The sequence below is a fragment of the Platalea leucorodia genome (assembly GCF_965183815.1).
Source record: "Platalea leucorodia genome assembly, chromosome: 2".
Taxonomy (NCBI): domain Eukaryota; kingdom Metazoa; phylum Chordata; class Aves; order Pelecaniformes; family Threskiornithidae; genus Platalea; species Platalea leucorodia.
In genome coordinates, this window is record NC_138824.1 from 113,132,709 (window position 1) to 113,147,143 (window position 14,435).

A 14,435-nucleotide genomic window follows, 5' to 3' on the forward strand; every position below is an offset into this window, starting at 1 on the left:
CATGGAATAAGACAGTGAGAATCAGAACAGTGAACCTGACGTAAAGACAATCTTGAAACTGAATACATCTCTTGACCCTATCAGAAGGGAAATCAAAATATCAGATATGTTTATCAATTATTTTTAATCAGAGAAGTATCTTACTTTGTAAGAAGCCCTATAATCTTCAATGGGTTAGTCATTATGGTAAGATAATATAATATGGTTTGTATTAATTTTTTTTTACTGATATATTAAAGGGATGGTGTAAGATCCCACTATCAAACTGCACATATGTATCTGTATTATCTATTTTCAGTATCTTTGTGTTTCTTAAGAGATTATCACATGTAATACTTCACAGTTCCAAGGATTCAAAACATAAATCCCCTGCAAATTGAAAAAATAACAATTTCTTATTGTTAGATTGTTTGGGGTTTTTTGTGATGAGAGCTTTCCAAGGAATGGAGGTAATGCTTTCAAAATGATGGTAGCACCCAGGCTAAAGCTGAGAAAGAAAAATCTTTCTGAAAGGGTTTAGAAATAGGAAAAAAAATGTTCTATCTCTATCAAGTTTTTGGGTTTCTCAGTATATAAATTTACCTAACTAACATCCAATTATAAAATGCTTTAAGCATTCTTTCATCAGTGATATCATACATGTCTGATGTTAAATAAAACATATTACATGCTTTTTTTCTTTTTTATGTATGGATGAACTCCTTTTCATAACTGCCATACACTGCAACAAGAGTACCATTTAAAATTTTTTTCTGGGCAAAAAGGAAGACACCATATACATGGAAATAATAATTTACTGTTATTCCAATTAACATTTTAACAGTCTAATTGTCAAAAAAATTAATTAATACAGAAAAAAACCTCATTGGAAAGACAAGTAGAATTACCATGTAAAACTTCCTCATATTTACACCTTTTTTCTGGGGCTAGACTCACTTTTACCATGTGCCTCTGGGTCCTAAGCTTCAGTCTTCCTCAGTGAGACTGCAAAAGGGAGACTGAGAGAACAGTTTATCAGCAGCATCCTGAGGTTCTTACTGGGAGGAATACAATGTCCATAGTGGTAGTTTCTTCAATCTTTTGTCCCCTTGGAGATGGTTTGAAGTGTTTTCTTAGCCCTTCAGTACAAAGCCTAAAGCCTTTTACTACTAACAACAAAATTGTTTTCATTGGGTCACACAGGCACTGTAGTTATGATATTCCAAAGAAGACTGAATGAATCCAAAATAAAAGATAGGTTAACATAAGTGCCAACTTCATCAGACGTTGAAGAAAAAAGGATGCTTTATAGTCCAAGACCTCCCACAGCCTCTCTGATTGCTTCCCATGGGGATTAAGTTGTCCCCGGAGTCACCCCATTAGAGCATGTCCTCATCTGTGCTCCACAGCAAGCAGCTGTGGGCACAGCCATTTTCCATCACTGCCATTTTCCAGCTTTGTCTGCTGTTAAGAAGAGAAAAGAGGTGAAGAAATAAAAATCTTTTTCTTTTCCCCTCTCTAGCTAGAGCTACAACATCTACATTTCTTACTCAAAGTGAGAAAATAGAACCAGAGACCATCTCCTCCCTCAGTAATCAAAATAAGTAAAGCAGATTTTATCCTTAAGGAATTCACAGAGTGCAAACTTGTCCTCCTGTAAAAGCCTGAGAGCCATTTTAATTCCCCTATCAAAAGACTCAACACATAATTGTGTTCCAGCCTAGCTCAGACAAAACTTCGCAGTTGCATGCTCTTTTTTGTACAGCATACAGGGTTACTTCTGTTAATAAATCACTAAGGACCCATAAAAAGAGGAGGAAAATACATATTAGACTTACTTATTTCAAGCCAGAAAACATGGAATTATTTAGGCATTCAATAGAGAATCATTGAGTAATCAAATTCTCTAATACTTGCTCAGTTTAGTTACTCTCTTTTTGCTTTGGAGACCACAGTTCAGCCACAGTACGTTTATTGGATTCTGTTTTGGATGTCACAGCAACAGGATGACCCATTCATAAAACTGGGGCAACAGGCAGACTTCCCTATTGATCCAGCCCATCTTGATTAAAATTTACTCTCCAGCTGACTATGATTTGCAAATTCATCTATGCTATTTACTCCTTTTTCCAGATCAGGACGGAATGCATTGAATAAAATGAATTGTAATGCATATGTTTTGAGTATCCATCTACACTTCACCCCACATTAAAGTTTACTTTATCATTGTCTTTCATCTAGTTTTTCCTCCATGTAATAGCAATCATATTCAAGTGAATGTGTATCCTTTTTGTAAGTTTTTCAAAGGCATGATCATACTTTACTAAAATGCAAATATATCTACTGCATATCCTTCATCCACTAATTTTGTAAGTCTATCAAAAAAGCAATCAAGTTTGAGTGGCATGACATGTTTTTTTCCTTTCCTTTTTGTTTATACTCATGCTGATTTTAAAAAATTAATGGTTTTCATTACAGCACCAAGATAATTCAATATAATGAAACAAGTACCCTATAATAATGAAATACAGAATAAATACAAAATGTAAGAATTGGAACTTCATCTAAAAGTTGTGGGTAGCATTCAAATATTTCATTATACTATGTATGCATTTGTTTAGGAAAGCAAGCTAAATAATGCCATGTATAAAGAAATTACCTAATAACAAAGATGTACAGAGCTGATGGATGCATTTTATTCTCATGGTATTGTTCATCTGTTCTCCCATTCTAAGCTTGTGGGTTATAACCCTTTTGAACAGACATTATTCTGATATTGCCATATGACAAATGAAAGGGTTGTCCAGGCAAAATGGATGTGATCTATGCATTTTCTAAAATCTTTTAATATTTATTCTGTTACTTTTAGGTGTTTGGCACCACAGAGATTGTAAAACCAGGAGTGACCATTCTGTTAAAGCAGGCCACAGATTTTTTTCAACAGTTCCTTCAGAGAAAGAATTGCTCTCCATGTAGCTGGGAGATACAAAGTTCAATAACTTGTAGGTGAACTGGAGTATATATTTTCAACACATATACAATCTTAATTGTAAAACAACAGGTTAATTACTTCCTTGGTAATCTGCTTCAATAAAATATAACCTTCATTTTGTACAGCTGAATATTATCCCCAATTTGATTGTTTTCAAACTTCAGGTTTCAGCTATGGGTCTTGGTTTTTTTACTGTCAGTTTATTTAGCCTTCAGTGGTCAATATCTTATTCCATGATGGATATTTATAATCCATGATCAACTCTTCCCTTAACTTTCTCTGCACTAAGCAAGAACTACTGAAGTCTTTCAGTATGAGATAAATTTTCCAAACTTTACCTAAAGTTCTTTTGAGCACTTTCCTACTATTGACAGTGCTTTTTAACTCAATGGATTCACCATTTGCCATATATATTCCTGGCCAGGTACTGAAGCCTGGGCTGGTTGTTTAGAACAACTATTGGAATAGCTAACGTTATTACATGAAGCTTTGACTGTATGAATTGCTTCAGAAGGCTGCTACTTATTGTCACATATGCTGCAGCATCCAAAACATGAATGTGAATGTTCTCGGAGCATTTCTTCTTGTGAGGCCTCATATGAGACCCCGAGCTGCAAAGAGATCTTTGGGTTTGTCTGTTGCTTGATTGAAGAACAGACTAGTTGGAAGACAGAATTGTGTAGGAGATAAAATGGAAAAAAGTATTAGTAATTTGCGGTTGTCATCCATAGCAACAAGATGAGCTGACAGTGCCAGGGCTGCAACTGATCTCTCCTTTCATTGATGAGGAGTAACAGCGCTGCTTAAATGTCAGGCATAATGATCACTGAACAATGCATTAACACTACCTTAATATCTACTGCCCCGACTTTGCAGTTTCAGGTAGGCATCTCCATACTGGTTACACTTCATGATTGTCTACTGAGAGGAAATGAGTGAAATAACTGTAGCATACTAGGAGTTTCTGTTGTAATTTAATGTGTGGAAATTTTTATAAGGGAGTTTGAGTGTGCTTTTCTGCTTTGGATTAAATTTAGGGGTCTGTTCTGGAAATGGCCCTTAGTGGATCAGGCTGTGAGGAAAGTGTAGACAGAACCATTGTTGCTCACAGCTTACAAAGAACATCCTATGAAAGACTGAATAGTGCAGTTTAATTTTTATTTATTTATTTTCTTTACAAGGAAAGCCACTTATCTAAATTCTTGAATAGTACATATAATATTTATTAAGAGTGTACCAGAAAAAGGAAATCAGACTGGTAAGAACAGAAAAGCTTAACTGCAAAACGCAATGTAAGTAGATTAACCATCTCAGCAGTCTCGAGTAAATCCCTTTTATTTGAAAATATCTAAATGAGGCTTCTGCATATACATTTTGGTTTAGATTTTTTTTTTTTAACAGATTGTAGAATAGGACAGGTTTCAAATTGCGATAAAGCACTCCTTTTTTGGATTTTGGGTAGAAAGTCTGTTCCGCTATGGATGGAAGACACCTGTTGAATTGGTGCAACTAACAACAACTCAAGCCTTAATCTGAGAGTTCTTTTGAGAAAAAAATGAGAAGCTGGACTTCTGTAATGCAGGAGGTTGGACTACATGACCTTGAGGTCCCTTCCAACCTAAATTATTGTATGATTCTATAAAAAAAGGACATACTGTAGCATTTAGCATTGGCTAGACTAGGCAAGCGTACTCATAGATGTAGACACTGGATATTCTACAGTTACTTGCTTTACATTTTGAAATACTGACAATTCAAATCACAACACAGAAGGTGATTTTTATTTTAAAATAAATTCTGCATTTAGGACCCCAAATTTGCATATATAGAAAACTGGATGTACTCAAATATTATATATAAGGGGTTTCATTTTCTTTTCCTATATAAAAACAAACACAGAAAGCTCTGTAAGGTCATAGTGCACCACTGTGGCAAAGAAAAAGACCTTCAAAGCAACAGTGATGGTGTTTACATTTACTTAGCCCATACAATCCTCACATGAGATTCAGGGCCTTATTTCTTCCTTTAAACCAAATCAAAGTAGAATGGGACTGGAAGTCTCAAAATCTCATAGATTTTTAATACCATAGTAAAGGAGATGGTAGGGAATGACCTCATAATTGTTACAAGTCACTTAATCGAACAATTGAACGCTAGTGTTTCCTTGTTTAAATGTGTTCATTAGCCAAGCACCTTGGAGGAACAAAGTGTATGTGTAACAGCCGTGCTGGGAATGGCAGCGTGGACCCACTCCATCAGGAAGGATGTCAATGCTTATCCAATACCATGAGTCACAAAAAAATAAAACACTGTAAACTTTCCTTAAAGATTGGATTTTATTAATTAACAGCAGGTCACTGCAAAAGTTTGGACCAGCAGATCTTCCTTTAGACAACAAAACATTAATAAAGATATAATGCAGTTCACTAGACAGCAAAGGTTGTTTCTATATATTGATATAATAATTGCAAGTACAACCCCTAATGTTAACTGGGCTGCCAGGGAGTAACAGAGTCCACATGCAGATGTGGGCGCCTGCAGCACACACCATCCCTGCTGGACCCAGGCCCCCAGCTGGCTGCTGTTTTTTCCTAGCCACCCGCATTTGCAGTGCCTGGCAGACCAAAAGCCAGCAAGGGCTCCTTTTGCAGCTGACTTGGGCTTGGCTGGTGTGGGGCACGTCTCAGGAGTTACTGGGAACCTATCGCTCCATGGAACACTGCTGTACTACGTAAAGGAAAACTGGATTTCAAGCTGTGCGCACCCCCCCCAAGAGCCTGCTGTATGTAACTTCAGAGCTTGGCCGCAAGTCTGCAGGTGACTGCCTGCTCAGTTTCGACATTCCTGCACCATCGCAGCAGCAGCTAGATTGCATAGGGGTGACAGCAGGCTTATTTTTACGCAGAATCCATGTTTTGTCTACCAAATTTCTATCTGCTTTGCTGCTGAGCTCACCTATCCTCTCTATCTAACTCTGGGCTTCTCTTCAGTTCAGATGGGAGGAGAGTCTGCTGTCAAACACAGTTTCAAGCTTACATTATAGACCTGTCCATGGGGTTCAGTGTCTGCATCGAAAGAAAGCAACTTTCTTCCAAAGGCAGTATGAAATACCTGCTCTTCAGAACAGAGAGAGAGAAAAAAAAGGCAAAAAGAAAACACACACACACACTATTTTTCACAGGCTCACCTCCCTGTTATAAGATTTTTTTTGCGGTAAGGTAGCATCTTGGTCTGTGGCTATTTATCCTAATGTTTTCAAATATTGCTCATTATCAAGGAATCTGAGCTGTACCGTATTTTATTTTTGGAAAAAAAAATTATGGTTCACTTACATTTTTGAAGAACATGAAGTAACACAGTATTGCAGATAAATACCAATAGAAAACGTATAAAGGAATATTGAAATATTACCTCACTTTATTAGCTTTTTTCATTCATCCTTTTAGCTGAAATCTGGAATTTAGCTTGAATTTGTATTATAGTTTAGTCCTTAAAACTAGATGATAAATAGTCCTTACAATCTATAAATAGAGTATTTCCTGAATACACAATAGTGACAGAAGCCAAAAACAGAATTTGAATTTGTGTGGGAATTTCTGTGGCAAGTGGAACTCAGTTCCCTACAGTCACAGGTAGGTAAAAAAAAACAAATAAAAATGGCACTACATTATTCTAGACCACAAAGCAAGATGAAAAGCATGAAACTGAGATAGACTTGTGTTGACCTGAAGAGGTATAAATATGTTCAAAATTTAACTCTCAGATGGATCTTAATTAACAATTCTCTTTTTTCCTTTGTATGGAAAACAGTATTTCTATACACTCCGTCTTCAAACAAGTGAACACCCGGTACTGTACATTTCTCATTTAAATATCAAAGAAATGGTTTTATTTTCAAAGTACTGAGACACTGCATTTTGAGACCTTTGAAAATCCTTGCTATACTGAAGGCTGCTCAGCATAGAGCTTTTGAAAATCCAGTTGTAATTTTGGATGCTGAACCTTTGAAAAATCAATCATTGTGCAAGTCTGAAAATACAGGTCTAGATAGGCAATAAACCTAAAAAAACCCCACCGTGTATATTAAATATACATTCATTAGTGATTTAAAATGTGAAAAGCAACAGTTTCTCCTTTCTTATCTTATAACTGGAAAATCTTATATTGGAACAGGTGGTAAAATACACTGGAATGAAATAAATGCTGAAGCTATTCTAGTCACTAATTAACCTTGTCTCACTTGATAACAAGCTCAAGAACGTTTCCTGCTTTCCTGTACACATACACATCAAAATTACACAGTAGAGAGTTTGAATGAGTTTGGGTTAATTTTGCAAGTTCATTATATTCCAGATCGAAAGGTCTTTTCTTGAAAAATAAAATGAAATGGTGTCAAATTAAGGGTTATATTTCCTTCGTGGTGTGGGTTTTTAACACAGTATTTTTAGAATTACTGGTTAGTGTTTCTTAAGGATGTATCCTAAAGTAACAGGAGTGTCATGTGCCTTGACTAGTCCAAGATGTACCTCACAAAATGCCACTGGTTTGAACCTTTCATTGCAGTATACGTTTCTGCTTAGATATATGAAAAGCAAGTATGCAAAGTAAAAAGCCCCTTTTCCAAAGCTGCTATTAGACTGAAATTTTGCTTTGCTCTAAATACGTCAGAAAGAGATGATAAGACATGCCTTAGTACTTCTGCCCATCTCCCCCTAACTTTGAATATATATGAAAGTACAGAATATAAATGCGTTGTACTAAAAATTATCTTGCTACAATCAAAATTTAGCTGCCATACATACTCTGAAGAAACCAAAGGGTTTGAAGCATTGAAAAAAGTTGTATAAAACCTTGCGTCAAATTCTATTCTTAAACTTTTCAGCAGAAAGTTATAATTTGCCAAAATTATTTTTAATTAAAGAAATTCACAAATTAATTCCTGCAATTATTTCTAGCTCTGTAAATTGTTTAGAAGCTTTAATTACGAACATTCAATATTCAAAATTCAAACTGAATTGTGGTTAAATATAGTCCTATTTATGCTCCTCTGCCGGATGAAAATAACACTTGGAATGAAGGATTTCAGAGTATTAAGAATACACATGCATAAAAGTTAAAAACTGTCAAATTGCCTAATATTTACCTAAAATTCACAGTTTCTTCTTGTTTAACACCCTGTTACAGCTAGGGAATACTGATGACAGAGGGCAAAACTACAGAGATTTGGAAAGAAGTGAAAAGAGTTGGATACAAAGTGAAGGTGAAGGCAAGAGACTTCAAGAGTGAAAACTAAATACACGATATGTGTGTGTGTGCTTGTGTGTGCGCAGGTTTGGCTGGTTTATATATTTGTGTTTCTGTGCATCTGTACATACGAAGACATAGTTGTTGACATAAATTTGACCAGGTATTAGCTCTGTCAACTTTAACCTAACTTTTGTTGCTGTTATATAAGTGCTTTGTGGCTATAACTGCTTTCATAATTTCATCATTTTCATTAAATTTAATACAGAGTTGTCTCAGGTTAGTGTCAAATGGCAATGGGCTGAGGTGATGAATCTTTACTTGATACAGAACATGTAAAGAAAAGGGCTAGGTACTATATTTGCTAGGACTGCAATGGCATTGATACAGTATGAAGCTCGATGTGCTAACACAGATTACCTGCTTCCCTCTGATCAGTTCCTGTGAAGGAATTTGCAGAGTAAGAAAGTACCCTCTCGGTAAAACCTATTGATGAGCAGCCAGAAAAGTCTATGATTTACACCCACACACTCCTACCAAACAACTTTAGAAAAGTTTAACTAGAGAGCAATTGCACTGTTCTCATAAAAAAAAAAAAAAAAAAAAAAAAACAACCAACCAACAAACAAACAAAAGAAACCCAACCACTAAAGACCCACTGAAGCTTGTAATATTCTATAGGGAAATGAAATCCATTTACTTCCCACTGTGTGTATGAATCAAGACAGTGCAGTTCACTAAGGGATGTCCAATTACACAGGCACCTTTGCCCTTTCTGAGTCTATATTCTAGAAAAAGACAGGGAGACAGGCAGAAAAAGGAAGACTTAATACCATCTCATTCATGATAGTTTTCTGTATTTCATTTCCCAACTAATTAACCTTTTACTACAGAAAAAGTTCTACATTAAGAAGCACAGCATAACAATCAAACAAGTCACCATTACTGAAAGACTGTTTCTAATTTAAAGTATTTCCATTCTTTAGAAACAACACTCCCAAGTTCCATAAAAAATATTTCTGTATACCCTGCTCCCTCATCACCTAAAAAAAAATCATACATGTAGGCAGAATTTAAACCTAGAATTATTTTTTAATTACAATTTCTAGTTTTTAATGTCAAAAATGTTTGTCTTTCAGCAGTATGTTAAATAGAAAGATGATATTTTTTCATATTAAAAATTATGAACAATATATGAAGGGAGTTTATTATGTTCAGACGTCGTATGTATTTAACTATACATGCATAATCTGGTAAGTTTCATTTTAAAGAAATAGTACTTAAAATGTATAGGAAGCATATGTTCATATAAAGGGTCTCTCCCTCTCTACGCGCCCACCCACACCTTGTTTATATATAAATGCACATATGTGTATATATATTACAAGTATACATAACTTCTGTGTAAAATTATATATGAGAACATACATACATGTAAACAGATGTCTAGATAGATAGGCGTTGTTTTTCATTCACTGAACAAAGTGAATGAGACAAAGCACTGTGTCTATCTCAGTCACAGACTACCTAGAAGACTTTGTACGCAGTCATCTCAGCATTACCACAACGCTTGGACAGTTGACTCCAAATTTAATCTAACTTAAAGAATGTACAAGAAAAGTCACTCTCAGAACTAACCCCTCCTCAACATACTTCTGAAGTGGTCACTCACTGAAAGAGAAATTCTCCCTGGTGAGATGCTTTACTGCTGCTTTCATTTACCTGACAGTCTATTTTGAAGACTTCCATAGTGACAGATATTCAAAAACTCTTTAACATGAATATACTCCATTTAAAATCAGACAGCTACAAAAGTTATAAAATGCATAATTTTAATAGTTTGAAACATCATAGTCACTATTATGCAAGAAGTTGGTATAGCCAGATATGATAATTAAATGGATAACATGTTATGGTTGAAAGACTGCAATAAACTCATTATGCTGAAAATATTTCTGGAAATAGATACTTTTTTCCCCCTATATTTCTGCATTTTTAGAAATGATACTTCTTCTCCACATTTCAAATGTTACATCTAACAGACAAGTATATTTACATCCAAATTTCAAAGTGATTGAAATTGTCACTTCACAGCCAAAGAACCCTATTAATGGCAAGTACTCTAACAAATTGTTCCCGATGATACCTTTTTTGCTATGCTCCCAAAGCCAAGCTCCTGGGTGTATCACATTGCGCATTTCACTGCTGCAAAGGACACAGCCTATACGTGGCAAGTTTATATGCGAAGGAAGACAACTTAGATTAGCTGACACTGTTACTGTACAATACATATGTCATCATCTGTAGATACTTTTCTCAACTCCTGCAAAAGTCACAAGAAGGACTGCACTGACTTTGGGAGCTGAATCAGGTCTACAGTGCCCTTCAGGCAGTAAAGACATGGGCTGCGCAGTTTTATATGGAGGGACAGCTTTAAACACGGGCACTTCTCTAGAAAATCTCTTTCCTTATGCAAGGGCTCAGGCCTATCATGAAACATTATGAGACAGAAGCTTGGAGATCAGAACAGGCACACAAAAGATGCAGCAGCATCAAGGCTGTCAGGCAAAGTGTGAAACTGGATCGACTGTTCTCTTCATGACAGCTATGCTACAAAAAAAAGAAAAATAAGAATTCTCTAGACCTAGTGCTGTGCCAATATAGTAGAGTAACATTGCAACAGCACCAACTGGTGGAAGAAGATACTGTTCATCACGTTGCTTGTCCTTCTCCACCATCCATGAGATCACATATCTAGTAGAATCTCCATGATAATTCATTTTGTTCCTTGTTGACGCCTAGGAATCTCCTACAAATTCACTTTGTGATCCAGTAGTTTTTTACTTTATGGATTACATTCAGAATACTGAAAGATACCCCAAAGTTTGGCGATGGGGTACATATATTCCATCTTGCAAGCAGCGGAGCTCTGTCAGTATCTAATGAAACCAATAGGGACTTAAGCATCTTTCAGGATCTAGCTCTGTCATTTCTTACTGAGGAAAATGAGATATAAGGCTACTATAAGAAAATAATTTATACTATTCCTCTAGAAATCTCTGTAAGGATACTGAGGGAATACACTGACCACGGAATCTGAGTTGCTACACTGAAACTTCATAAATGCTAGATTTTATACCAGTGCAGTCAATTGCCAGGTATTATTAGCAGGCTAGGTTTTTTAATAACTGATGCTTAATGAATGTTAATGAGGAGAACATGATTCTTCTTCTATTAGAGGCCTCTGAGGTCTAGTTTGGAAAGACATCAAAAGAGTAAGTTTTATTTTAAAAATATAAAAACTGTGAGATTAGCTTCTAAATTATTGTGTTCTAACTTGCTTTAATTGATTCTCTTATTCAGACTTTTTTGAAGTTTGACATCAGAGCCCCCGTGGAAACACAGGATTTAAGTACCAGTTTGGCCTATGTGCTACTGCACAAAATCTTCACCTGTCTTGAAATATATACATAAGGCCTAAAATTCTGATAATAAAGACAAAAAATCTAGTTGGTGCCATGAAAATATTGAATTAATTAATGAACAATTTTCAAATTATAATTTGAAGTGTGTAAGTGTATATAGACTAATGTTTCTCTTGAGAGGAAAGATGTGCCTGGATAAATGTGGTCCATGTAGCTGGCTTTTTTGCTGCCCTTAGGAGACAACATGCTCAGCAATGTCAAAGGATTACAAATTAACTTTCAAAGTACAGTGGCCTTGCAAATATTATATTCAGTAGTAATTACAAACTTAAACTGTCCTTTGTTAGAATTTTTTTTTCATTTTTGGCAACACAGTTTGGAACACATCCAAAATGGTGAAACAGCAGAGTACAGATGATTTCTGGAACCCTAGGCTTCAATATTTCTAGTTTCCCTAGTCAGAAATGGGGTACTCTTCTGGTTTTGGGAAACCCCAAAATCCTGGGTGTCCGAGAGTGATTTGGAGAACTTGGATACCTCATTTCATGTCAGTACATAAGATAAGAAGACTGAAATTTTCTTAAGCTCTTCAGAATTTTCTTTCTGACAGAGATATCATGAATTCTCTTTTTTGTGATGGACCAGAACAAGCATTTTTAAGATATTGATGCTTCCCATGGAACAGAAGTTTGATTAGTTCTACCGAGAAGGAGTTGTCATGATTTAAAAAGGGGATTACTTATGATTATGAAAGTCTATGCTAACAAATGGACATCCCAATATCTACTTTAAAATCTCTGCCTCCACACTAGAATAAAGTTTGAAAATACAGCTGCTGGAAAATGGAATTTTACCACTGAAAAGGGAACATCCTGGAAGAAAAAATATTTGTGAAAATATTTAATCTTGAACAGGAGTGCTGCAATAAAATAGGCTTCATGAATAACACAAGTTTAGAAGGATGTTCACACGGTATCTAGGTGTTGATTAGTAAATGGCTGAGAAATTTCCGAATAAAACTTTTTAGGAAATTCATATACCAGGACCTCTTGGACTGAAAAACAAAAACAAACAAACAAATAAAAAAAAGCAAAAATCAACCAACCAACCAACAAAAAAAACTGCAAGCAATTAATTCTAAGCAAGGTATGAAAATCATTAATAGTGTAGAAACAGTAAAATTAATAGTTTTGTTATGGACTAGGTCTAAGTGTGACCTGAAATTTACATTTCTGGATAATATATTTATCCTCTAGCTTCCCTACAGCATGGGGCGCATCTCTCTTAACAGAGGAAGTTTCCTATTATAAAAGGCAGTGTGATCTTGCCTTGTAATCACTTGAAGGGAACTCGAGCTTACTGCTGCATTTAGGGAAGCGCTGAAAGGAATACAAAAATGTAAAGAAGAAAAGCCATTTCCTTCCTGTGTCCTTTTGTCCCTGAAGCTTACTACATCATTTTGATGTCTGCTGGAAGTCCAGTGACTTAACTGGACTCAAGCCTCACCCAGTAAACACTGATACCAATGAGAAAAATAACCGATTATTTCCAAGAACTGGATTGAACCTTTAGCCATTCACTAGAGAAAAACACTTGTGCTATTCATGAATGATGCTCAGAAGAATGCATTGTTATAAGCATCGCTAGTACAAGTAGAACCAGTTAGTAAAATGTCTATATGATTGAAGCAGAAATGGGGAAAAAACGATGAAAACAGAAGGCAGATGAGGAAGAGGAGGAGGCGAGAAGGTCAGGAGTTAGTGCTTAAAAGTCAATTTTCCACAGAAGTGCTAGATAATGTTAACACAGAAGAGAAGAGGCAGGTAAATGGAGAGGAAAAGGCAAAACTAAAATAACAGTCCTTAAACAACCTTAAGAAAATACATGTTTTCTTCCCTACAGCTTCTGGAATTGTTTGCCACCTCCAAATTCTATGGTACCTTAAACCTCAGCTATAAGCATTAATGTTTAGGAAGATTATAGCTCTCTCTCAAAGACTCGGTTATATAATTATATATTAACACTGCAAATATGCAGTGTTCCTATGCAATGTTCCTTGTACTGTGTATTTGTGGAATTAAAATTTCAGTCTACGTTCAGTTCAGGCTTTCAGTCCAAAGCTCTGGAGACAAAATTCACCCTGTGCTGCACATATATTTGAAGATAGCTAATGGAAACAGAGTCAGATTTGACAGTATCTAATAAATGCCAGTATCCATTTCCCTCGTTGCCAGCTTTGTGCATTTCCTTGGGAATCCCATACTGGGGAGACAGCAACGGTGGGCAGTCTGGGGACACAGAGGAAAGGGTTTAAAGAACAGCCACTGGAAAAGACTACAAGCCCATAACTCAGCTGCCAAAACTACCTCCTCTGTCATGCCCTTGGGGTTTTGATAGATCATTAATAATACTGGAAAATTCTAACTAAAGCTGACTATAGAAGACTTCATAAAAGTTGCACACTTAGAAAGCATTCACAACTTGCAGAAGGTCAGACCCTTCTAATTAGATCTTATCTTCAAATGTTTCTCAAATTTTCTGTCAAAATGCTTGGAATTTTTTTTCCTTCTTTTTCTATTCATCTGTTTAGAGTAGGTGATCATCTAGAAAGCATTTCTCATTTTGTGTATTCCGAACAGTGTCATCCCGAGAAATTGCTTTGAGCAGTGGAAAGGTCATCTATGGGAGCACAGAAATATAAATTGGTGAGAAAATTACTGGATTTTTTATTTACACTAATATTGACTTTTAACACATAATTTAAGGTTGAAAGAATTTTGTGCATAGATATGAAT